This window comes from Oryctolagus cuniculus, chromosome 1 (genome assembly GCF_964237555.1).
Source record: "Oryctolagus cuniculus chromosome 1, mOryCun1.1, whole genome shotgun sequence".
Taxonomy (NCBI): domain Eukaryota; kingdom Metazoa; phylum Chordata; class Mammalia; order Lagomorpha; family Leporidae; genus Oryctolagus; species Oryctolagus cuniculus.
In genome coordinates, this window is record NC_091432.1 from 25011616 (window position 1) to 25038476 (window position 26861).

A 26861-nucleotide genomic window follows, 5' to 3' on the forward strand; every position below is an offset into this window, starting at 1 on the left:
CATGCAAAATGCCAGTGTCACATAGGTTTCCCCCAACCATTTCCCTGGTGCATTGCCAGAGTGACATTTTCTAATGAGTGAGGAGAGCTGAGGTGTGCATCAGGTGCACTTGTTATGGATGCAGACCTCTGAAAGGCTGGCTTTCAAGTCTGACTTGCAAATTGGATATGCCCATCACTTTGGATTAGCCTCCAATTCAAATTCAACTGTTGTCAGTCCCACCCTGGCATCCTATGCATTCTGATTAAAGGCCCTGAATAAAATTTCAGTTCCAGAAAATTTTCTCTCTTAACATAACGATAGAAAGCAAGGAAGCTCTGTTGATGGGATAAAATGATCTATACACAAAATGCATTGGCTTAGTAATAGGAATTGCTTCTTTTTTCTCCAAAATAGATTTATTGCTACTGTTGAGCAATCTAGATATGTGATAAGAAAATTCAATGTGACTTTTACCCATAGGATAATAATATTGATATTAATATTTGCATAAGGTAATAAAATTTATAAGTTTCTCATTCAACCCTGATAGTCACACCCAAAGGAAATATTACTTCAAGTTTTTAATGGAGGAAAAGATATCTCTTCAGGTTTGACTATCTTAGCCAATGTTTCATGGCTACTGAGCAATACGTCAAGAAATCAAACATTCCACTAACCCCATATCCCACATCCATATGTTGACTCCATTGCAGACAAAGATGGAGTACAAAAATTGAAATAACCATAAAGCATACTGAAATCGGACAAGACTCCCTAAAATTTACACTGAAATGTGGCCCCTTAAAGTTCCCTAGAAATGCTATCCGGGGTGCCACATGTGCTACTGGAATTTGGGGTGCCTTATGATTTCACCATGGGCTTATTAAAAAATCCCCAATATTAATAAGCCCAAGAGAGTTCTTGCCTAATATTTAGAGAAGAATTCTAAATACCGGCACAGATAAACGAGGCAGCATGGTACATTTTAAGCTTTTATTTAGTGAGAAAGATGCATAGGAGAGTGTGAGCTTTATTTAGGAGAGAGAAGTGAATGGGGGTTCATACCAAGCACCAGGAACCAACCACATGGAAGAGCATCCAGGCCAGGAAGCCTAGAGCACATGGCCTGAAGGCCACGTGCCCTGGAAGCACAGGGCTACAGCAAGCCCTGTCCTGGCAAGAGGCCAGGGAAGAAGAGCAGGCTGGGCACCCCGTGGCCCTGCTTTTAACCCACTTCCAAAGGGGAGTGGTTAATTAACCTGATTGGCTGGTGGGCACCCAGGTGTGGCCAGGTAGGGGAATGAGGCCACTCAGGAGCATGGCAAAGGCATCAAGTAGGGGCATGAGGTCACACAGGGGCGTGGCAAAGGCGTGGTCTTCCAGTTCACAAATCTGATCAATTTTAACCTGTATGCCTGCCTACTTCACATTCAATACATAGGACATATTAAAAGCAAGATTGTGTCCGTGAATAAGGAAAATGCAGTCCCCATCTTCATTTTCCAAACAAATTGAAAAAAAAAAAAAAAAAGCAAAACAAGTGACAGAAGAGAGATTTAAGTTTTGAAAGGGAAAGCATAGGGCACTTTGGTATCATATCACAGAAAAATCTAATTTATTCTGTGAAGGAATGTATCAAGTCAAGACTGAATGTTAAATAGAATTTTGCCAACTGAAGATGGAAGTCACATGAAGGAAGGAGTAGAAAAAGGAGTATAAGGAAGGCAAAATATATCAGCTACTAAACACGTAAACAATGGCCTGTGAGGCTCTAGGATAGAGGAAAGATGTTCATGGGATTAGAAGCTTTAGAGAGAAGCTGGCATCAGATTGTAGAGATCCTTATAAGATTATTGTTGTGCTAAATTCTGTGCAGAAAGTAGTCATAGTTATAATATGACCAATATAATAGTGCTGCGAGTCAGATATCATTACATTCTTTTAACAATAGAAAAATTGGGACTTAGAGAGCTAAGGCAGCCAAACCCCGACTGACTGACTTCAAAGCTCTTGCTGAGAACAGTACCCCTCATGACTGACACGCCTTTTCATTTAGCTAACTCAGTTGACAAGGACAGTGAGTCAAATTGTCTTCCTGCTTGGTCTTTCCTGTGCATGTTAATATTGACCCTGACCACATGTCTACTAGACTCATTTTGTGATGATACAGGGATTGTGCAGTCTTAATTACAGTCTAACAGAAAACGTACTTGAGTTTTTTTTTGCAACCAAGGACATCATTAACATTTAATGGTTTGCCCACATTTATCCAACTTTGTCGATATGACATTTTATACTTTGCTGACCTTTTTGGGTTGTTAAATGGAAATATCTTTTCTGTATTCCTTTCTTTTTGTTAGGGGGGAAAAGCCAACTATATTAGTATTTATAGAAAAAAAATACCAAAGGAAAAAAAGATCAAGACTGTATTTCTTACTGCTTTTTTCAAAGTAGAATTATCCTGGGTTTTTCACCAGAGACTTTAGGCTGCTCTGTTATTGATCTGTCTGTTCTATATAAAGATCAGACCATATGCATCTGTTCAAATTTGCAAAGATCCATTCATCATCTTTGCCTTTCATACTTTTATTTGTTGTTTACTACCGTCATCTCATAAAGATTTAACAAAATAAAAGCTCAATATTTCAGCCAATAGATGAGGAAATTGCAAGGATTTTTCCCCCAAACTCAAATTTAACATTATATAATTATTTTATAATCTATCTTAATAGTTCTTATTGTCTGAAAAAATATTCACCTTCTCCTAGAGATGGCCATTTTTAGTTTGAAAACTTTTAATTGACACAATACCATAGTACATATTTATGGGACATTTTAATATTTGTATATTTATGTACATTTTTATTTTATCTTTCTGATATACTTTGACTTTGGTTTCTTTGGATTTGAAACAAAGTGTGTGTTTTCCTCAGAAGTAATCTATTGGTGTTATAGGTGTGGCTCTTTGCTATTACTTGATCACTTCTTTGAACCACATATTGATTAAACAATTATATGTCACTGGCATTATAGTACAACGTTGTGTAACATATGTTTTACACATTAAAAAGGTTATATGCAAAATTTATTGATTAGCCAAGAATCTATAAATAGGAATCTATGATATTCCTTAGTCCAGAGAGAACAAAGATATTAAATCTCATTTTATAATCATTATTAAGCAAAATGGTCTTCCTAGAATAATAAGAAATAAAAAAAAAAGTGGAGCCACATCTTTGCTACTTTGAAAGATAGCCCATCAACTATATTTTCCTACGGTGCAGGATGTGCAAAAAAAATCACATGTTTTCAACTGGCCTTAGCTACATGAAGTTGATATCCATCAGGAGTCAAAAGCATTCTATGTATAGAACCAGATAACACATACTTTAGCCATTGTGGGTCAAATAGTTTCTGCCATGTTGATTCAATTCTGCCATTTTAGTGCCAAGTAGCCAACATAATTTATGAGGGATCAGACGTCTTGTGTTCTAGTAAAAGTTTAGTTATGAAAACACGTAGCAGGACATATTTAGCCCAGAGACCACAGTTCACTGACTTTTGCTTTCAATGATATATCATGGGGCTTCATTCAAATGAAATATCTACCATGATTTCTGAGAACATTAAGACTATTTTCCTGACCACAAAATTGGCAGAAATCTTGTATACCTGTGTATCTCCGAGAAAGAAGGAATTCATGAAAACCTCTGCTACTTTAATCTATGTATCATAGAATAACTGAACAAAGGGCATTAATAAATATTCCTGTATAAATTAGTATTTGTCACATGTATCATTCTCATAATTTTTCCCATTTTATAATTATCTACTCTTAAATTGAAACATTGCATTTCTTTTTGACTGACCCTAGTGTAGAGCCAGTTTTCTGTTGGTAAAACAAGGATGTGCATTGATTGCTGGAACATGAGGCTCTATTAGGGAAGATTTTTTGATTGCAGATGTGATGAGCAGAAATCAAACATATTCAGCAAAGGAGAAGAAAACATTATAACTTTACCAAAATGTCTTCTGAAAAAATTAAAAGTGTTTTGCCTGATTTTTTGACCAATTTTAACCATAGGTTAAACAAATGAACAGCAACAAGACTGATTTCTCTCTATATATGTGTGCATCTGACCTCTTCTTTATTACTTGGCATACTAATTTTTCTCACTTATCTCTTTGTATTTAAAGAGAATCATGACTCAAAAAATTTTTTGAGTTATTGTTTCAGCTTCAGATAAAAAATGGTTCTTCCTTGATCGATATTTCTGGTAAAGGATGCAGGTCAAATGCCCATTTCTGTAAAGATCAACTGAGAGAAAAGGGTCTGGGGAAAAACCTGTGGTAACACAGTTTGGGGAACAACTCAGGCCAGATAACTATGAACAGGTATCCAAGTTGCACAAGTAATTCCATGTGTATGGCTCAGGAAGCTATGCAACAGTTTCGCGGTAGGAAAGGTGAGATGTCACACCAAGGAACACATATCGGATTTACGAGCTTCTCCAGAGATTGCCCTGTATGTAAATTCCTGTTCAGCACACTGAAGTAGCCTCTCAATTTTCCTGGATCATCTTGGATATTTCTAAGGTACACAGCTTCTGAGTATTTGAGAAAGTCATGTGACATTCTTGGTGAGCAGACAGTTGGTGGAAGTGAATCAGTCTGTGTTTTGTTGCTGGGTCAATGAGCCTTAGGCTAAAAGATTACTCAAATGAAAATAGTGGAATTGAATTCACTTGCTTTTTTGTGCTTTATTTATTTATTTTAATTTTTATTTAATAAATATAAATTTCCAAAGTACAACTTTTGGATTATAGCAGCTTTTTCTCCCCATAACCTCCCTCCCACCCGCAACCATCCCATCTCCCACTCCCTCTCCCATCACATTCACATCAAAATTCATTTTCAATTATCTTTATTTATAGATGATCAATTTAGTATATACTAAGTAAAGATTTCAACAGTTTTCACCCACACAGAAACACAAAATGTAAAGTACTGTTTGAGTACTAGTTATACCGTTAATTCACATAGTACAAGACATTAAGAACAGAGATCCTATATGGGGAGAAAGTGCACAGTGGCTCCTGTTGTTCACTTAACAATTGACACTCTTATTTATGATGTCAGTAATCACCTGAGGCTCTTGTCATGAGCTGCCAAGGTTGTGGAAGCCTCTTGGGTTCACCAACTCTGATCTTATTTAGACAAGGCCATAGTCAAAGTGGAAGTTCTCTCCTCCCTTCAGAGGAAGGTACCTCCTTCTTTGATGGCCCGTTCTTTCTACTGGGATCTCACTGGCAGAGATCTTTCATTTAGGTCCTCTTTTTTTTTTTCTTGCCAATGTCTTGGCTTTCCATGCCTAAAATACTCTCATGGGCTTTTTAGCCTGATCAAATGCCTTAAGGGATGATTCTGAGGCCAGAGTGCTATTTAGGACATCTGCCATTCTATGAGTCTGCTGTGTATCCTGCTTCCCATATTGGGTCATTCTCTCCCTTTTTTATTCTATCAGTTAGTATTAGCAGACACCAGTCTTGTTTATGTGATCCTTTTGACACTTAATCCTATCATTATGATCAATTATGAACTGAAACTGATCACTTTGACTAGTGAGATGGCATTGGTACATACCACCTTGATGGGATTGAATTGGAATCTCCTGTGTGCTCTATTTAAGCTACATGATTCCAAATCTTCCCTGTACTGTGATGATAACCTTGAGTGCCTGCAACTCAGGATCTATTGAAAACAGCAAGTGGTAATCCCAAATAGTATGCTCGCTCTCTGTTGAAGGATCCCAAAACATGAATGACCCTATCTCAGAATAAATCACTTTTTTTTAAGGTTTATTTATTTACTTGAAATTTAGTTACACAGAGAAGGAGAGGCAGTGAGAGAGAGAGAGAGAGAGAGAGGTCTTCCATTTGCTGGTTTACTCCCCAGTTGGCTGCAATGGCTGGAGCTGTGCTGATGGGAAGCCTGAAGCCAGGAGCCTCTTCCAGGTCTCCCACATGGGTGCAGGGGTCCAAGAACTTGGGCCATCTTCCACTGCTTGCCCAGGCCACAGCAGAGAGCTGGATCGGAAGTAGAGCAGCCAGGACTGGAACCTGTGTCCATATGGGAAGCCTGCACTGCAGGCTGTGTCTTTACCCACTATGCCCCAGCACCAGCCCCAGAATAAAATACTTGTTTCACAGCCAGATTAAAAATTTCCTGTATGCATGAAACCAAACTGCTACTTAACAAATGCCCCTCAGTAATGTACAGCAATTTTGGCTGAGAGCATCAGCTTAAAATGAAAGTGCTGAAGAGGTTTGTGTGGGTTTTCTCTCCCTATGTTGCTCTCTAAGCAGCACTTGAAACACGAGAGACGTGAAAGGATGGTTCCAGGTGACAGAATCAGGACATCAACATTCAAGTGTGTTACCCATCTTCTATGATGTCCTTGTATTCCCGAAAATCATTGGGCCCTGGGAGCCGTCTTTCAGAAGAAAGCATAGCAGGCAAATTGCTTCCAGAGTGCAACAGAGTTGGCATTGCTTGGATTTCTATTACAGAGTATTTTCACAGACAGTTGCTTGGGTTTTGACATCATGATACAAGAGCTAATATCTGTAATAATTAAAGATTGTAAAACAACAAGAAGATATCCAGGCTTGTGAAATTTGTTGGTTTAATAAGTGATTTTCATTTTCCAGAAAATCACAGCAAATGACATTTTGCCTCCCAAAAATAACAGGGTCAGTCAAATGCAATTCAGACTCCACACATTTATGAAATTCATATTTTGAAAATAAGAGCCCAAAGCTTCTTTAACCACTCTGAGTTCCTTATTGAAAAAAAAAAAAAAAACACACATACTTAATAGACCTGTCTTCTGTCTTTTTATTTTACAGCTTAGTGATATATTATAGAATGATTGGAATAAATAGTCTTAAAAACATCTTTTGTTTGGATTCAATGGTATTCCCATATAACATCCATGGAACCTGAAACCAAGGATTGTCTAAGTAAACAACACTGACTTCCCCCCACCTTTCCATGTTCTGACAGAAGGTCATAGTTCTTCCTGGGTCTGCTCTGCCTTCTTGGGGATGTATCTTCCCACAGTTCCCCGTGTTGCTCTTCCATATGCACACTGAGGTCTCGACCACACTCCAGACCTTACTCCATTAGAGCTCCTCTCTTCATTGCGTCTAACCCTGGTCTTGGATTTTCCTTAAACCTCGTTCATAATACATGTTTTGTACTGAAATTTAACTGAACATTGAAGCTTTGCATAATAAATATATGGAAAATATATTTCACAAATCTCTGTTCTTAAAAACACTGAATCTTTCTTGCCAAGGTGTTTCCTTCCAAATTCATGTTTTTCTTTCAGATCCCAGCATTCCACCCTTGGAGTTGACACCTATTTTTCTTCTTAGAAATCCCTACATCGCTTTACCCTCTTTTGCACATGATAAATATCAAAAGTTGCTTTTATTTAAAGTAGTTTAATTTTTCCTCTTATGTTTTGATTCACCTCTGCCATGTTTTGAGGTTAAGCAAAATGTTATACTACATAAAAACCTATTTTCCTCCAATAGTTTTTCTACCACTTTAAAACGATGCCTTTCATTGTCTTCAAAACAAAAATATTCTCATATAGTTAGTTACATACACTACTTAAAAGCTGAGGTGAAAAATTTACATAAAGTGAAATCACTCTTTTTAAATCAAGCAATTCAGTGGTATTTATACATTTACAAAGTAGTTGAACCACTGCTACATTCTAATTCCAAATTATTTTTCTTCATCCTAAAACATTTTACCCAATTTTTATTTATTTATTTTTATTTTTGACAGGCAGAGTGGACAGTGAGAGAGAAAGACAGAGAGAAAGGTCTTCCTTTTGCCATTGGTTCACCCTCCAATGGCCGCCATGGCTGGCACGCTGTGGCCTGCGCACAGCGCTGATCCAATGGCAGGAGCCAGGTGCTTCTCCTGGTCTCCCATGGGGTGCAGGGCCCAAGTACTTGTGCCATCCTCCCTGCACTCCCTGGCCACAGCAGAGAGCTGGCCTGGAAGAGGGGCAACTGGGACAGAATCCAGTGCCCCGACGGGTGTGCCGGCGCCGCAAGGTAGAGGATTAGCCTAGTGAGCCGCGGCGCCGGCCCCATTTTACCCAACTAACAGGCACTCCCTGTTCTGGATTTCATTTAGTGCTTCTAAAAAGAGTATGTTGATATCTTAATCCCCAGTACCATGGGAGGTGGCCTTGTTTGAATATCAGGCTGTTGCAGATGTGGAGATGAGGCCATCCTGGAGGAGATGGACTACTATCCAGTAGTACTGGTATTCTTATAGGAAGACAGTTCTGTGAAGACAGAGACACACTGAGACAATGCCTTTTTTGATTACAAAGGCGGATACTGGGCTCATGTAATCACAAGCCAAGGGACATTAAGGGTTGCTGGTGTATGGGAAGCGCATAGGAAAAGACAGGGAAGAATTCTGCTAAAGTTTCACAGAGAATATGGCTCCATAGACACCTTAATTTCAGACTTCTCATATTCATGGTGAAACAATAAATATTTGTTATTTTAACTGATTCAGTTTGTGGTACTTTATTATGGCAGCCCTAAGAAATAAACGTACTCATTTTTCCTTCCTACTTCCAGCCACTGTTGACCCTATCACCTGTCTGCTTTCCATATAAATAAACTTATAATGGATATTTCAAATAAATGGAATAACATGATGTGTGACCCTTTGGATCTGACTTGTTTCACTTGGCAAAATGTTGAAAGTTCATTCACATTGTAATATCAGTACTTCATAAGCATTCCTTTTTCTGCCTGGATATTTCATGGTATGAATTTATGACAACTTGTTTAATATTGAGGAGCCAGTGCTGTGGTATAGTAGGTTGGGCCTCCACCTACAGTGCTGGCATCTTATATGGGCCCCTGTTCATGTACTGGATGCTCCTCTTCTGATCCACTGTCTTTCCAGGCCAAAGCTAAGAGCTGGATCAGAAGAGGAGCATCCAGTACATGAACAGGCGGCCATATAAGATGCCAACACTGTAGGTGGAGGCCCAACCTACTACACCACAGCACTGGCTCCTCAATATTAAACAAATTGTCATAAATTCATACCATGAAATATCCAGACCTGAGTGCTTGGGCCCTGAACCTGCATGGGAGACCTGGAATAAGTTCCTGGCTCCTGGTTTTGGATCAGCCCAGCTCCAACCATTGTGGCCATTTGGGAAGTGAACCAACAGATGTAAGACCTTTTTTCTCTTTCTCTCCCTCTTTATGTCTGTAACTCTACCTCTCAAATAAATAAATAAAACCTTAAAAAATGATCCACTGATGCACATATGTGTAGCTTCCTTCTTGTGGCAACTGTGAGTAGTTCTGCTATGAATGTTTGTGTACAAGCTTTTGTATTTTCATTCCTTTTAGTACATACCTAAGAAAGTAACTGCTGGGTCATATGGTAATTCTATACTTACAGTTTTGAGGATATACTGCATTTCATTTGTAATTCATGATTTTACCTTTTTATGAATAATTTACATTTAATTCATGCTCTTCATAAGCATGATTTTATCAAATATCTAACATAGAATTAAGTAACCATATTTACTGAGTTTATACTCCATGTGATAAATTTAATCTGCAGCAATAGGAACTTCCCAGACATCCATCTCATTTTTCACATTTCAGTAATCACTGATGATGTATCCATTATATAGATAGGTGAACTGAGACCTAGCAGGTACACGTTAGATGGCCCAGGTATCTCAGCTAATCACTGGCAGAACTATGATGTGAAACCATTGTCCTGGACTCCAAATCTCTTGCCTATTGCACCGTGTTCCCAACTTTTCTTTCTGATACACCTTGAGTTGATAATTTCCTAACTGACTTGAGTTGTATCTGTGTTCTGTGTCATGGCAGGAAGTAGCCTTTTTTTAGAAACTATTTTCCTCTTGACCATTTGGTCCCTTAGGATGAATAATGAACAATGGAACTTCTGGGCATAGGGCTTGATGATTATTAAGCTCCACTGCTTTCAAAACATTGAAAAAATAAGCAGTTTCCATCCATGGGCAAGGACTTTTTCCTTGGAAGTGGATCCTACCTATTTAGCATATGTGGTGACACTATCCCCATCACAGAATGATGACTTTTGTTGATTCAATTTTAAGAACTAGCAAGTTATTTGGTGTGATCCATTAAAGCACATCTCTGGATACAGATTATATTCCTAATATTGACCAATTTATGTTATTAATTCTAGGAAATAGAGCAGAATTATATAAGAAGGTTAAGAGAGAATCATATTAATTCCAAAATAAAAACAGTCAAGCTCTTAGTTTCTTTGTTTTTCAAGACCCCTTCTGTAGTATCACATTTCTTTACCTAGTTTTGTCCAATAGAACATTCTGTAGTAATGGTAATGCTATATGATTTTTCACTAATATAGCATTTACTAGCTACATGTTGTTAGTAAGCAGTTGAAATGAAACTATTGTAACTGTGGATCAAAATTTTTATTTTATTCGACTTTAATTTGGTTACGTTCAAACTGAAAAGCTACAATTGACTAGTAACACACACACACTAGACCGAGCAGCTCTAGAATTTTGAAATCCCCCATAGGACTTGCTTGTCCTCATAAGCTGGTTCCATAATTGTTAACCATCTATATTCATAAAATAAAATTCACATTTTGGATTTATAGCTAGTAATATCTTAGGTCATCTTTCCTCCAATAAAAATGTGTAGAAAACAAACAATACTAATATTAAATTTTTCATTTCATTACATGGCATTCTACTTTATAAAATTCAAATAAAGAGATAACTTGAATCGTGAAACAACAGAGCTTTGGCCCCAGTTCACTGGGAATCATTTCTCCCATACTTTTCTTCATATCCCATCTGCAAAGGGAACAGTTTGGTTTAGATGTTTTGTTAGAAATCTACAATTTGGGCATCCTTTTTTGCTTTATCTCTGCCTCAGTCATCTAATGATTCACCCCTTCTGTGTTCATCCCAGGAAACTCCTATTTCCTAAATTTCTATCTCCCTGGGACCAAATAAACACTAAAACATGACTCTCAGCTTTGGTTAATAGGACAGCTGTTCTCTGTACTCTGTTTCGGTGCTGGGTATAAGGAGACAAGTTTATCTTGGTCACAAACTATCCTGAGCACTGCAGGATGAAATGATTTCATTTGAGACATCTGAATCAATTAGGAAAGATTGTTTGTGTTTTATCTTGTTTACTCCCACAAGCAAAAGCAAAAATATGCTGCTTCTGAGATGTCAATGCCAAGAATACTTCATCTTATGCATTTTAATTCTGTTAGGAATCTCATATTTAAGCAAGGCAGAAAGTGGAAAATCTTTCATAAAGAGAATTAAATATTAAAGTATAGAAATGTATTAAACAATCTAAGACAATTCAAGAAGCATGGTACAAAATACATTTTAAAAATTCTTTCTTCTGGACAAAGGGAATGTAGCCAACCCTCTCTTGCCCAAGAAGGCATATTGCAATACACCCATATACTGGCACAACATTTTAGATTTTTTAGCATAAAACTGTAGGAAAGGCCTTGAGATAAATTACAAATCTGTGTCTACTTAACTGAACAATTTCAACAATTTCTTTCATGTAGTTATGCATCCAAAGTGTTACAGAAACAGATTGATTTCTAGACTGCTTGCATTTTCACAGAGTTTTAAGAATTCACACCCTAGAGATTTTATGAAGTTCCTTTTTAACCAAAGTTTTATCATAAAGAAATGGATGGCTCCCAGATCATTTAGAATAGAGGTTTCAGTTGAAAGTGGAGATTTGAAAACTTTGTAAATGGAGTATTTACCAGAGAAAGAAAAATTGAAAAAGTAAATATATAACTATCTTTGCTTCTACATTTATATCCACCTATGGAAAACTATAAATAACTCTATAACAATAGAAAATAACCAAAGTTATGATATAAAATGTTCTATAAGACTATAATATCGTGAAAGCAAAATAATAACTAGGACTTTCCTTAACCTGAGTATTTGCATTTGTGAAATAAGAATCAGAAATTGTTTTCTGTTAATTTAAATTTTTTTACCTATAAGGTTCTTTTTTTCTAAAAAACAAACTCATTCCAAGATCTCCTGCCAAAGCAGGAAAGCATATGCATGCTAGCTACCCTCAATTCACAGCCTCAGTGTCACAAATAGACAGCTAATCATAAAATGTTTTTAGAAAAATAAAAAGACTGATATAATTTTCTGTGGTGAAACTTCCTTCATGCCAAAATAAATTTAAAACAAGGGCTGGATTAATTAATCTACTATGGAAATTTAAATTGTTTCCCTTCCCATTGGTTAGTTGAATGCAATGAAAAAAAAAATCCTTAAAACATATTTCCCAGAAACTTTCCAAGAAAGAGTACGCATAATAAGTGTGCCAAGTCTCAGTGACCCACTACCTAGGGATAGTGAGAGATTAGCATGACGGTATAATGCAAAACAAACATTGAATCTGTTCTGTTCCCTTTTGGATACTATTTTAAAGTTAAGAATGGCAAAAAGGTGGAAAAATAGACCTAAAAAGTAAACATTTCATTGTTTTCCATTATAGCAAAACATCTCAGTGAAGAGATAAAATGCAAAATGCATTCTAAATTCACCAGAATGGAGATGTGATTATTGGAACAATTTCAGTATGTTATAATCCATTTTGCACTAATCTATATTTTGAAATGTAAGGAAAAGGAAGAAGGAAATACTTCGTTTCATGGGATAGTTGGAGGACAGTGAAAATAGCCTTCATTTTCAGATATTTTGGATTCTGATTTTCATTCTGACAATTATTTTGAACAGAGAAATGGAAGTATGAGCTATTAAAAAGAAATTAACTCATAAATTGAAATTGCAAAATTAGCTTTAATTATTGGATCAACAGGGAGCATCCCTTTCTAAATATTCATCTTAAATATGTCTGTCTTATATTCACAAATCCAACTCTTGCCTTCAAATATGAATGTGATCTGTAATTGTTATTATCAGGATTTATAAAGACATATGAGTTTTATTCAATGAATTTAAAGCACAGAAAATATGTAAACTGAATGATTGAATTTTTATTAATGAGACATCTATATTTGCACAAATACACACACATGCGCATATATATATGTATATATATGCTTGCATACAGAATTTTACACATTTGCCAAGTGAAGAATATTACAAATTGTATAGCCAGAAATTCCATCACTGATGGAGTAGAAAATGGAGAATGGCATCCTTTACATTTATACAATTCCCCATTATAATGACTAACAGATTAAGACCCAGTAAACACCTTACCCAGGTGGACTTAGTAATTGGGCAGCTCAATAGTGAGTTTCCAGTTGAGAACAGGGAGAGGAAAATCTGGTCCATATCCCAAGCACTTTCTTTTCAACCAGTGTTGCAGCTTTGCCTCTGTAGGGGAGTTGCCATGTTTGGAAAAGTACTGAAACAATCAGATATAAAGGAACCTTTCATTCCAAGGTCAAAAAATGATAATTATGTTAGGTAACACACACACATGATTTACTATAATTTAGCCATTCCATGATGTACATTTATTTCAAAACATCATATTGTATCTGATAAATATATAAAATGGTTACTTCTCAACTAAAAATAAATAGTTAAAAAATTTGAGCTCAATACTTTAGCAAGAAAGGAATATTATTGGGACTCTATTGTTACCTGTAAGGACATTCTGCAGAATGTGCAGTTGCTAGGACATGAGTGCATCCACATTGTAGGAGACGAAACTAATTTAGGGTTGAGCTATCTGGGTTAGGTTGTAGAGTTCAGAGTTTGGCGTTGACATCTCAAAGCTGGGTTCCTGCACTGATGTTCAGTGTCCTAAAAGGTAAACAGGAGTAACTGATGATGTAGTAGTAAAATTAAGCATTGTAGTCCAACCATAATAATGACCTTGCATGGTGCAGCACAGCACACGAAGAGCAATTAACAATGCAGGTCTGAACAACCATAAGAGACATTATGGCTACCCATTTAAGAGTAGCATATGGGCAATGAAGAGATGGGCAATGGAGCAGGAGCAGATATGTGCCACTGAACATTTATTAAGGTGATATGGTTGTATTGCACACGAACAAGCAAGAATAAGAGGTCAGAGTATAACTGCTAGAAGACTGAATAAATTTTCCACACCTATCGTCCAATACAGCTGAATCAGCATTAGCTATGTATGTGCCCTCTCTCTAGTAATTTTAATTATACTAAGAGAAAAAGGCATGATTTCTCAGGACCTAATTATCTCCAATGTTTTATTGTCTCTCAGAATCTATTGGTCTACAGAGACTAGAATAAGAAAATACCACTGTCTTGGCAGCTGCAATAACAGAAAGTTACTTCTCTCAGTTCTGGAGGTCTCAGTCCCTAATCCAGGTGCAGGGAGATCCCGTTTCTTGTGGGAGATCTCTTCCGGGTTTGTTTATTTCCTGGCTGTCCTCTCGATGCGTCCTCACATGACCTTTCTGCTCATGTAGTCTGAGAGAAGAGGATGAGCCCTCTGGCGTCTCTTCTTTCAAGGACACTAACCCTGTCAGATCAGGCCCCACATTTCTGACTTCCATTAACCTTAATTACTTTCTAGTGGTCCCATCTCCAAATATACTGGGGGTAAGGGCTTCAACATATGAATTTGATATGAATGTATACACTCACGCTACGATGCAGACCATGTGAGGACATAAGGAAAGTCTTACCACACCAAAACAGGGATTAGGAATAAGAAATGACATAACCTGAATCACTAGTCTTGAGTTTTCCCAATGAAGTATCCAGGTTGTGAGTTAAAAATAAGTAAGTTTACTATATTTTCTTATCATAAACTAGGCAATCAACTCAAAATTCAACCAAAGATCTAAAAATTTAGTAAAGATATTTTAAATATATAAAAGGAATTCAAACAATTTTTGAAAAATAGAATTTTTAATTGGGTGGTTTAATTGGGTATCAAAATATTTTGAAATTTTTTAATAATGCATATTTTCCCTAAAGTATTTGAAGTACCTTCATAAAAACAAGTTCAAATAGATGCAATGTATGTTTATTTTAAAACCATAATGATCAGTAGTTTCTCTTGTTACATTTTCTAAATTCTAGCAATTTTCATATACAATCAGTGTAAGTGAACAAGATGTTCCTGTGAGGTTCAAAATGTTATTTGTACACCTTTTCCTTTTCTCTAATTGCAGTAGTTCAGAGCATAATTTGATTGACAAACAGTAAATAAAGAAATGAAAAGTCCATTTGATTCCCAAAGCATGTAATATTAAACAAAGCAAGAAATAATTTCTGACTTTCTTTTCTTTTCATTCTCTACTTTTTATTAAAAGCCCTTGGAATTTGAACATGAATTCTCTACTAGAGCTACCCAAATCTTTTTTTTCTTTTAATGTCAAACTTGAGTAGCTCAAGAGAATAGAAATTTGATTTGACTAGAAAGAGTAATAGCAACCGATCAAAATTTATTTACCAGTTCTAGGAAACCAGAACAGTGATACATCAGCAGATGGTAAAAAGATTAGCGATATCTCTAATGATGTTTACTGCTTTCAACTCTGTGATGTTTGCAATTTTTATGTTATTTGGCTTTCAAAGTATTTCATTTATTGCAAAAATTCATTAGGCAAAACTCTCAAATCTGCTTTATATATTCTATTCCTTTCATAGCAGATTTATAAGAGGCCTGAAAAATAGAGATTGTAATTAAGGAAGAGCATGTTTGAGTACATTATACAATAAAATGGCTGGTAGTAAAATAAAGAAATAGAAATAACATTTTAGGATGAGGCTATTGTTTTGTGAAATGAACTCAGTAATAAATGGAAACACAATATTACTGCATCTATCTTTTGATGTATTTTAAAATTTATGTTGCTTTTACAGGAGAGTTTGTGGCCTTACTATTATTGTGTTGATTATTGCAACAATTTTATGCCCAGAGTTTTATAGTGGAGTGTAATGGACTCTTTCTTTAAACATTTGACAGAGTAGATGCAAGAACAATACATTTTGGATTTTCAGCATTCTTTGAAAATTAAATGTAATTTCAGAGTAAGTTGCTTACATTTTTTCTTTATTCCTTGTCATCAAGTGCTTTTCATTATTATTTAATGTTTATTATAAAAATATGCCAAAAGAATATTTGTGAATACCAATGCCTTGTATCAAATATAGCTACTAAACAGTGTTAACAATTTTATATCACTTTGCTACCTGTGGCCTAAATATTAATTCATTTGAAATATTTGGAAATCAATAATGAATTATGATTCAGTATATCTCTTCATATTCTTGAAATATAGAGACAATAATACTTGCCAAAGGACTCACCGTGGAATGAAAAATAGGATAGAAAGCATTTTTCTGGTTAGTTGTTGTTTGTTTTCCCTAAACTCCTAGAAAGAATGAAATGTTCTTGAATGGGGACTAGCATTGGGGAAGGAAAATTGAATCATAGTATATTTGTTTTAGAATCTCATAGAATATTTTTCCCTAATTCATCAACTATGTCAGAACCAGTCATGGTTTTCTTGGTTTCTCAAACATTTTTAATCTGGATTGAAATTGTCCTCATTGAATTAGAGAACAGATGCTACCAACACATTTCCTCATTTCTAGCAGTTGGTATATGCCCATCCTTCCCTTATTCCACTTGTTACTGCAGTAACCTTTGAAGTCATTGCTTTAGACTTTGACAGTTTCTGAGATCAGTTGAGGATCCTTTCCACCCTGATACAACTCATTGCCATGATAGATTCAAGAATAATGAATATCCTTCTGAGCAAATTTAATTGCTTTTTGTTGTGTGATCAATTCACTTTATTTTAAATGATACAGTGTCTAATCTCTAGGCTGAGAATCTTGTGAAATAGGTGATGGATGATTCAAAATGCAGATAATATTTTCCATTTGGAAGTTGGACATACAATAAAGTTTGGGAGAAAATGTGAGAAAAGCTATATTAAATTTAGAGGCAATACTTCACTTGTACATTCAATATGCAAAACAGAAGGGTGATGAAAAATTTCATTACATGAAATAAAACTAAGTCGATGATCTCTAGTATCTTGGTGCCCTTATCAATTAAAACATTTTGTGGACAATAGTTAAGTAACAACCTGTGACAGTTCATTTACCCTTTTCTTCCCTTAAAATTTTGAAAAAAAAAAAAGGGTTGAATGATGTGGTAAAGTAAATTAAGCTGTTCCTTGTGACACTGGCATTCCATATTGGAGTACTAGGTTGGAATTCTAGCTACTTGGCTTCCACTATAGTTCTCTGATAATGTACCTAGGAAAACAGTGGGTGATCATCAAAGTATCTGGGCCTTTGCCACCCATGTGGGAGACTAGGATGGAGTACCTGGCTCCTGGCTAGAGCCTGGCCCACCTCAGGCTATAGTGGCCATTTGAGGAGTGAATCAGCAGATGGAAGAACTCTGTGTGTGTGTGTGTGTGTGTGTGTACATGTGTTTCTCACACTCTCTCTGTAATAACTCTTCCTTTCCAATTAATAAGTCTGCAAAAGATCTTGAAAAAATAGTTCAGATCATCTATTAAGAAAGATTAGACAGATCAACAGGACAGAAGATCAACAAGGAGACAGTAGATTTAAACGACACTATAGCCCAAGTGGATCTAACAGATATCTATAGAACTTTTCATCCTACACAGAAAGCATTTACATTCTTCTCAGCGGTACATGGAACCTTCTCTAGGATTGACCACATACTAGGCCATAAAGCAAGTCTCAGCAAATTCAAAAGAATTAGAATCATACCATGCAGCTTCTCAGACCATAAAGGAATGAAGTTGGAAATTAGCAAATCAGGAATCCTTAGAGCATATGCATGGAGATTGAACAACATGCTCCTGAATGAACAATGGGTCATAGAAGAAATTAAAAGAGAAATCAAAAATTTTCTGGAAGTAAATGAGGATAACAGCACAACATATCAAAACTTACGGGACGCAGCAAAAGCAGTATTAAGAGGAAAGTTTATATCAATAGGTGCCTACATCAAGAAATTGGAAAGGCACCAAATAGATGAGCTTTCAATGCATCTCAAGGATCTAGAAAATCTGCAGCAAATCAGACCCAAATCTAGTAGGAGAAGAGAAATAATTAAAATCAGAGAAGAAATCAACAGGATTGAATCCAGAAGAAATTATTTTTCGACATTAATCAAAATAGATCTTCTATGACCACATACAATAATTAGCAGGAATTTTTCAAAGGCAATATATTCTTACTGTATTTCTGAAGTCAAAATTTTAAATAGAAATTCAACAAATACATACAAGGATGCACATATATAGAAATGGGTTTGTTTCTGATAGTCAAGTCTCTAATTGTTTGTCCATCATAAATAAAGCAACAACAAACATCTTGGGTCAATGCAGTGGACCTTAAAAACATATAGGTCTACAGAAAATAATTCATGTTTATTGCCGAGCTATGATACAAGTACATAAGAACAAAATGGGAACACTGAGAATGTTTGTGCTTGCTGATTCTATGTAGCAACTACTTATATGGATGGATGAATGGATAGACCAGACAAAATTTTGAATGCATATTTTAACAAACTGAATGGTCAGATCTCAGGAGGACATATTCTTACCGACTAAATTTTTTATCAGGTTTGAAAATATTGAGAAAGAATTATAAATGTCAAGTAAATTTTCAACAGTCATTTCACTTGGTTACAGCCATCTAAAAACTTACAAACCAGAAGATAAAAATATGTGGAAATGCTCTTCTTTCTCAATTCAATTTTAGAATTCTAGACTAACTAGTCAGGACAAATATTCAGCTTTCAAAAATAGGTAGAAATTCCAGTTTGTCTGGAGTCCTCAAAAAAACTACTTAAAAAATACTAGCAGGAATATCTACCACAGTAGCGTTCTCACATAATAACCTAAAAGGAGACAATGTTTGGAGTTATTTTTGGCACTAGTAAATGTATTTAAATGAGCTTTTCATTAGCATTGTTCTTTTTGTTTACAAGTCTAAAATAGACTCTTTCTGAAGCAACAAATAATGAGTTATATAAATTTGAGTGTGTGTGCATGTCTAGTAATCATTAGCCACTTTCCCCTTTCAAGTGTTATGTATTTCAGTAGTTTTTTTATTTGTTTGTTTGACAGGCAGAGTGGACAGTGAGAGAGAGAGACAGAGAGAAAGGTCTTTCTTTTTTGCCGTTGGTTCACCCTCCAATGGCGGCCGCAGCCGGCGCACCACACTGATCCGAAGGCAGGAGCCAGGTGCTTCTCCTGGTTTCCCATGGGGTGCAGGGCCCAAGGACTTGGGCCATCCTCCACTGCACTTCCGGGCCATAGCAGAGGGCTGGCCTGGAAGAGGGGCAACCGGGACAGAATCCGGTGCCCCGACCGGGACTAGAACCTGGTGTGCCGGTGCCACAGGCAGAGGATTAGCCTATTGAGCCGAGGTGCCGACCTGTATTCCAGTAGTTTTAATCACCTTAGCAGCACACCAGTTTATTTGGCTAACAGATAAAATGTTTTTTTCCAGCATTGGCCATTATCTTTTCCATAATAATCAATGTAATTATTACTATATAGAAAAAAGCATACTAGCACTGTAGCACATACTCAATGTAAAATACCATTACTAAAACTCCTAATAAAAATCACAATTTTCATGACATCAGAAAGAAACATTTTAATTCAATGTAGTAAAGATTGATTTTGAATAACTACAAGATCATAACTTTGAACCAGAAATGAGTCTTTCAAATCAATTAGTGGAGAATTCATCAAACCTTAGGTCACATCTGCCTAGACATCTGAGCAAGCATTAACAAAAAAGGACTACTGCCTTGTAAGTGAACAGGTGGAGTGTATCAATGAAGTACTACTAATGTACAATGATTAAATGGAAGATTTCATTCTTACTAAACAGCATAAATATAACCATTTGTTTCAAGTCCTTCTTTTAATGTTTTTAAAAAGATTTATTTTATTTATTCTAAAAGACAGTTACAGAGAGAGAGAGGTCTTCCATCCATTGGTTCACTCCCCAGATGGCTGCAACAGCTGGAGCTAAGCCAATCTGAAACCAAGAGTCATCCTCCACTGCTTTCCTAAGCACATTAGCAGGGAGCTGAATCAGATGTGGAGAAGCTGGAACAAGAACCAGCACCCATATGGGATGCCACAGCTTTACCCAGCTGCGCCACAGCACCTGCCCCACCCGCCCCTTTTTTAAACATTTAAATTAGCAAAAGCAAAGGATTGGGGGCTGGTGAAGTGGTGTAGCACGTAAAGCTGTCACCTGTGGCACCAGCATCTCATTTGGGCACTGGCTTTAGTCTCAAATTCTCCACTACCAATTCAACTTTCTAATAATGGTTTGGGAAAGCAGTGGAGGATGGCCCAAGTGCTTGGCCCCTTGAATCCATGTGCAAGACCCAGAAGAAGCTCCTGGTTCCTGGTTCCTGGCTCCTGGCTCCTGGTTCCTGGCTCCTGGCTCCTGGCTCCTGGCTTCTGGCTTTGATTATGCCCAGCTCCAGCCATTGTGGCCATCTGGGGAGTGAAATGGTGGATGGAAGATCTCTCTCTCTCTCTCTCTCTCTCTGCAACTCTGCCTTCTCTCGCTCTCTCTTTTTCTCTCTCTCTCTGAAACTCTGCCTTTCTAATAAATAAATAAATTTTTTATAAAAGGATTTATTTCAGGATCTGCAGCTAGTGGGGTGCCAGAATATGCTGTAATATTTGACCTGTGATGACGAGGAAATGGATGGAGCTTTAAGTATGGAGAGTATATGATGATAAACATGTTGTTGGTGGATGAGATCATAATAACAATAAGGCCATTTATGAAGCTCTTTCAATGTTCTGAAAAGTTTCAAGAATTTATTTCATTTAATTCTCACCATACACCATGCAATTCTACCTCCTCAGAAGTAGCAATTCTACTTCCTCAGAACAGAAGAGCAAAAGCTCAGAGTGAAGTAACTTGCCATAGGACATGTAGCTAGTAAACATTTAAACTGAGGGTCAGATTTTGACCTGAATACAAAGTCACTTTTTAACTGTCAACAGAGCTCTTTCCTGCTTAAATGGCTGTATTATAAAATAAGGTTTCCTTATTTAAATCTAACATAAGGAGAACTCCTTATTTAAACCTGAAACACATTTCTATCTTATACAGAAAAAAGATTTACAGAGAAGAACATTAAAGAGTACTTTGAAAGAATCTTTGATGACCCTCAAAGAGTGCATAGAATCAATTCTATGATTTTCTTTGCATATGGATTTTATCATTGGCAAGTAAAATAATTTCAGAGCATATAATCTATTTATCTCTCTATGAGGGCCCAATTCAATCCAACACAGTGAGTGAGACCTTAGGACAAATATAAGGATACTTAAAAATGTTCATGGAGAATAGAATTAAAAGAAATTTATTTTGGTGAAAAGATTGATATGATGCATACAAGAAGTTTGTAAGATGTTTATGGAAAGTGCATGTTTGGAAAAAAAAAACAATGCATAAGTTAAAAAAAAAATTGCACCAAAATCAACATATCCTTGAATTCCGTTTTCCACAAATGTTTTGAAGCACCCTCAGACTCTGTAACGTAGAAATAGCAACCATAGGGCCAGCACTGTGGCACAATAGGTGAAATCACCATATGTGATGCCAGTATCTCATATCAGAATACCTGCTCGACTTTGGATCCAGCCCTCTGCTAATGCACCTTGCAAGGCACTCAGATGGTCCAAGTACCTGGGCCCTTGCCACCCAAGTAGGAGACCCAGACAGAGTTCCAAACTCTTCAGCCTGGCTTATCCCCTATTGTTGTGATCATGTAAGCAGCAAACCAGCAGATGGAAGATCCATCTCTCATTCTCACTCTCACTCTCTCTTCCCCTTTCTTTCTGTTACTCTGCTTTTCAAGCAATAAATAAATAAATTTTTAAAAATAACCATGATCTTGGCCTAAGTGCTTGGGCCTCTGTGGAGACCCAGAAGAAACTATTGGCTCCTGGTTTTGGAATGGCCCAGCCCCAGCCAATGTAGCCAATTTGGGAAGTGCACCAGCAGATGCAGCAAATGGAAGTGCACTCTCTCTTTTTCTCTTTCTCTTTCTCTTTCGCTTTTGCTTTCGCTTTCTCTCTTTTTCTCTTTCTCTCTCTCTCTCTTTCTCTTTCTCTTTCTGTGTGTGTGTGTGTGTATGTGTGGCATGTGTGTCTGCCTCTACCTCTCTTTCTCTGTAACTGACTTTCAAATAAATAAACTTCTAACGAAAAAATAGCCATAATTTCACATCCAAAACATTCCTCTTCGTGGAGAGAGGTTAAACACTCTTTGTCAGTGGTAAAGCCATGATGGGATGAATTCACACATTTTCATGGCACAGCTGACCTGCATTTTGAGAGTTGATCGGGCTAGAAGTAAAAACGTGTGTCTCTGAAGCCAAACACCTGTGTGTAGGTCATTAAAGAAATGGCCATGTAACTCCAGGTTCCTAAGGGTAATCCTGGGTTCCTAAGTGTGTATTTTTATGATAATTATGTTTCCTCTTCATATTGTCCCATTTTTCTTTTTGAACACAAAATGACTGGGATTAATCTATAGTGGTAAGCATACAAATGCTACAAGTGACATGCTGTAAATAGAGGTATTTGGATAAAAATTTTGAGATTCAAAGTGCACATTTTCAGAAATTTTACAAGTTGAAAAAATAATTTTATACCTTTGACACCACAAATGATACATAGTCGTGTGCTGTTTGTCTCTATCTTTGTATGATTCTTTTGGAAACACCTTTATAGTATTTTTAAAGTGCAAATGTATAATAATAAGAAATATAAATTGGTCTTAATGATTTGAGAGCCCTATTACATAAGGGAAAGAAATAATAAGCTAATGGTGGAGCTAGATGCATTGCACATTTTTTTTTCAAGCTTTGTATGAATGTTCCCATAAGAAACTATAGCTCTACTGTTCTGAGACTCTTTGTGTTTCATTCAAATTAAATAACCAATGTTTTGAAAAGAGGATGAGTAAGGGCCGGCACCCCAGGTTCTAGTCCCGGTTGCTCCTCTTCCAGTCCAGCTCTCTGCTGTGGCCCGGGAGTGCAGTGGAGGATGGCCCAAGTGCTTGAGCCCTGTACCTGCATGGGAGACCAGGAGAAAGCACCTGGCTCCTGACTTTGGATCGGTGCAGTGCGCCAGCCGCAACACCCTGGCCGCGGCGGCCACTTGGAAGGTGAACCAATGGAAAAAGGAAGACCTTTCTCTCTGTCTCTCTCTCTCTCTCTCTCTGTCTAACTCTGCCTGTCAAAAAAAGAAAAAGAAAAGAGGATGAGTAAGGATATTTCCATATACAAAACCAAAATCCTAGAGTATGCTGCTCTTTTGCTCTTTTTTTCATTTTTTTTTCTGAGACTCTTAGTTCAGTTCCAAAATTCACAATACCAAAGATAAGGTTTTAGACATACTGATATTTGATATTACAATTTTTATTTGTAATTTGTACAAATTTGATATTACATACTAATATTTGATATGACAATTTAATGTACACTTGTGTCTAGGAATGTTGTTCATTTGTGTGATCTTTTAGGGATGTGAAGGATACCATAGGAGTCAGACCTTCATGTTGTGTTCAACCTGCATCAATTATTATTAATGTCTCAGTAATAAAAATGCTCATGTAATCACTTACTTCTATCCTTTGAATGCAGGGTATTTGTAATGAAAGACATTTACACAGAGGTATTTGCCCATGAATGGGCCCCGCAATGTTCTTATTTCTTTGCCAGTCATAAGTTCCCTTCCTTCTTTGCCATTATAGGGAATTTCAAAATAATATAAAATGTCTTACTTGTTAGACAGGTTTTTTCAAGATTTACTTATTTATTTATTTATTTGAAAGACAGTTATAGAGAGAGGTAGACAGAGATGAAGAGGTCTTCCATTCCCCATATGGCCTCAGTGGCCAGAGTGGAGCTGATCTGAAGCTAGGAGGCAGGAGCTTCTTCCGGGTCTCCCGTGTGTGTAGAAACCCAAGGACTTGGGCCATCCTCCACTGCTTTCCCAGGTCCATTAGCAGGGAGTTGGATCTGAAGTAGAGCAGCTGATATTCTAACCTGGGCCATATGAGATGCTGGAGCTGCAGGCCAGGGCTTTAACCCCCTGTGCCACAGTGCCAGCCCCTAGATGGGATTTTTTTTGAGATTTGTTTATTTATATGAAAGGCAGAGTTAGGAAGACAGAAAGTGGGAGATACAGAGAGAGAGAGAGAGAGAGAGAGAGAGAGAATCTTCCATCCACTGATTCACTCCTCAGATAGATACAATGGCAGGGCTGATCTGAGGCCAGGAGCCAGGAGCTTCTTCTGGGTCTACCACATGGGCACAGAGGCCCAAATACTTGGGTCATCTTCTGATAGTTTCCCTGGACATTAGCAGAGACCTGGATCAAAAGTCGAGCAGCTGGGCCCCAAACGGGTGTCTATGTGAGATGTAGGTACTGCTGGTGGCCGGTCCAGTTAGCTGGGTTTTAAGCAAACGATCTCTTAGCCCTTATATATTTATAATTGTGTCATAGATTACTCTTTCATCTCACACTTTATTAAGATGGACCAGTGTGTCACACATGGCAGTTAAATATAGAGCACACACTCAGAGAAACACAGTGGTAGACACACAGGTTTTGTGTGTACCTACATAAGAGTAAAGGATTACAGGGAAGTGAGTGATCTTAGTTTACCCAGATAAACTTTTTTAAACATTACTTCAACATGCAAGTAACATTATTAATAATTAATGAGATATGTTACATTCATTTTTCATGTTGTCTTTAAAATGGAACATATATTTTATTTTAAAAATATTTATTTATTTGAAAGACAGGGTGGGGAAAGACAGAGACAGGTAGAGAGGGAGAGCGAGACAGAGGAGAGAGTTCTTCCATCAGCTGATTCATTCCCCAACTGCCAGAAACAGCCAAAGCTAGATCAGGCTGAAGCCAGGAGCAAGGAACACCATCTGTGTCTCCCACATGAATGACAGGAACCCAAGTACTTAAGGTTTCATCTGCTGCCTTCTCAGGTGCCGTGACAGGAAGCCAAATCAGAAGTGGAATCCGGGAAGCCATTGCCTCAAGAGATTGCTTAATTCACTATACCACAATGCAGAACCCTCCTTAGATCTTTTTTTATGTGAAAGGTTAAAAAAATTCAATAATGTACTGACAGAAAGAAAATTATTTGCATAAAGTCATTTTTCTGTACTATTTCATTTGAAAACACCACCTATGTTCTCTATTTTTGATAACCAGTAATTGCATACATTTGCATGCGTGCACACACACACACACACACACACTATATCCACATTCCCATCACTCTTTCTAGAAATTCTCATAAGTCAAATTTCACATTTTCAGAGCAGAAATTGTATGATTTTTTTTAAAAAAATTAACTTTAAGCATTCTCGGTTCTTTGGAAGAATGGTAGCCATTTGAAAATTGTTACATTTTCTGGAATAATTTATAATTTTGCTGATTTATATAAAAAAGCAGCAGTCATATGTGGTTATTGAGTTATTGAAATGAAGCTGTTCAGTTGGGGGTGTGATATGAAGAAAAATGTACTTCACAGATCGAAATTATAATACTAAAAAAAGAAACTATCCTATTATTACCTTTTATGGGTACTCCTGTTTAAATAATATCTAAGATACATCTACCTACATGAAATGCATTATTGGAATTAATTTCACCTGTTTATTTTTATCTTACTAAGTGTGGAACCTAGACCTAAATTACACAGATTAATACAATATTTTTATTGCACAGCCCTGATTTAGAATCAGTCATTCTTCCCTTTCACAAACATAGTAAATAATTACCATTACGCTGGCAAGTACCAACTGAGACTTAACCTGAGAAAGCAAGCTCAGCCAGGGCAAATCCTGAGTCAGAGACGGAGGCTTCCTGTCCAAGGAATTTTAGATGAGAATTAAGAAGATATCCACTATGCCATAGTAACCGCCTCTAATATCACAGCCAGTCCACTTGAAGTGAGTTTTAAATTACTTTACTTGAAGTTAAAAGGATGAGAGAATTCAAAAGTTAATACTGTATGTTAACATTTTATAAGAATACAAAATATCCGAGGCTCCTGTGACGACTTCACAGTCTATATTGATTTTCATGTTTTCCTATGTACAACACAACACACTAAATTGAAAACTGCTTATAATACCTGCAAATCATTTTCATATTTGCAATAATAGGCATTATTACCTTTTTTCAATGTACCAAGTTGTATTGCTTCCCAATGTACTACCCAATTCTAGATCCTTTGGGTTTTGTATTTAAGTGAAATTTACATTTGTTTTGATATTTTCAAAATTTTGAGTATCTATTTATGTATAATTTAAAAATAATGAATGTCTCCATTCAAAAGAAATTCTTTCAATGTGTTCTGTCAGAATGAAAAATAATTAAAAGAAGGACAGAAGAACCAGGTTCCAACTTTACCTTTTACTCGTTTCCTTTTTCGACACTCATTTCTGGGAATGTAGTAGATTTTTTTCAAGAGCCTTCCACTGTTACATAGTATTGTCTGACTTTAGTTATGGAATTTGTTGATGAAGATTCTAGGTTCTTATTATTTGTCACAGTCACTCATAATTTTGATCCCTGTAGCATCAAATTTAGTATCACATTCTATTTAAATACAAACTTCAAATTTTATATCTGATTATTTATTTTTATGTGTCTTA

General features: G+C 36.6%; 1 protein-coding gene and 1 long non-coding RNA gene across 12 annotated transcripts in view; one reads left to right on the forward strand and one right to left on the reverse strand.

Moving 5' to 3' along the window:
* The window catches only part of LOC103351331 (uncharacterized), a 138356-nt gene extending 111645 nt beyond the window's left edge, over nt 1-26711 (reverse strand). For all 4 annotated transcript variants that reach the window (XR_011387538.1, XR_007911697.2, XR_007911696.2 and 1 more), the window contains exons 1-3: nt 26617-26711; nt 13763-13924; nt 13373-13520 (exon numbers count right to left, since the gene is read on the reverse strand). This is a non-coding gene — a long non-coding RNA (uncharacterized lncRNA). The remainder of the gene's footprint in view (nt 1-13372; nt 13521-13762; nt 13925-26616) is intronic.
* LRRC4C (leucine rich repeat containing 4C) overlaps nt 1-26861 on the forward strand; it is a 1373254-nt gene that overhangs the window by 620616 nt on the left and 725777 nt on the right. The window lies entirely within an intron of this gene.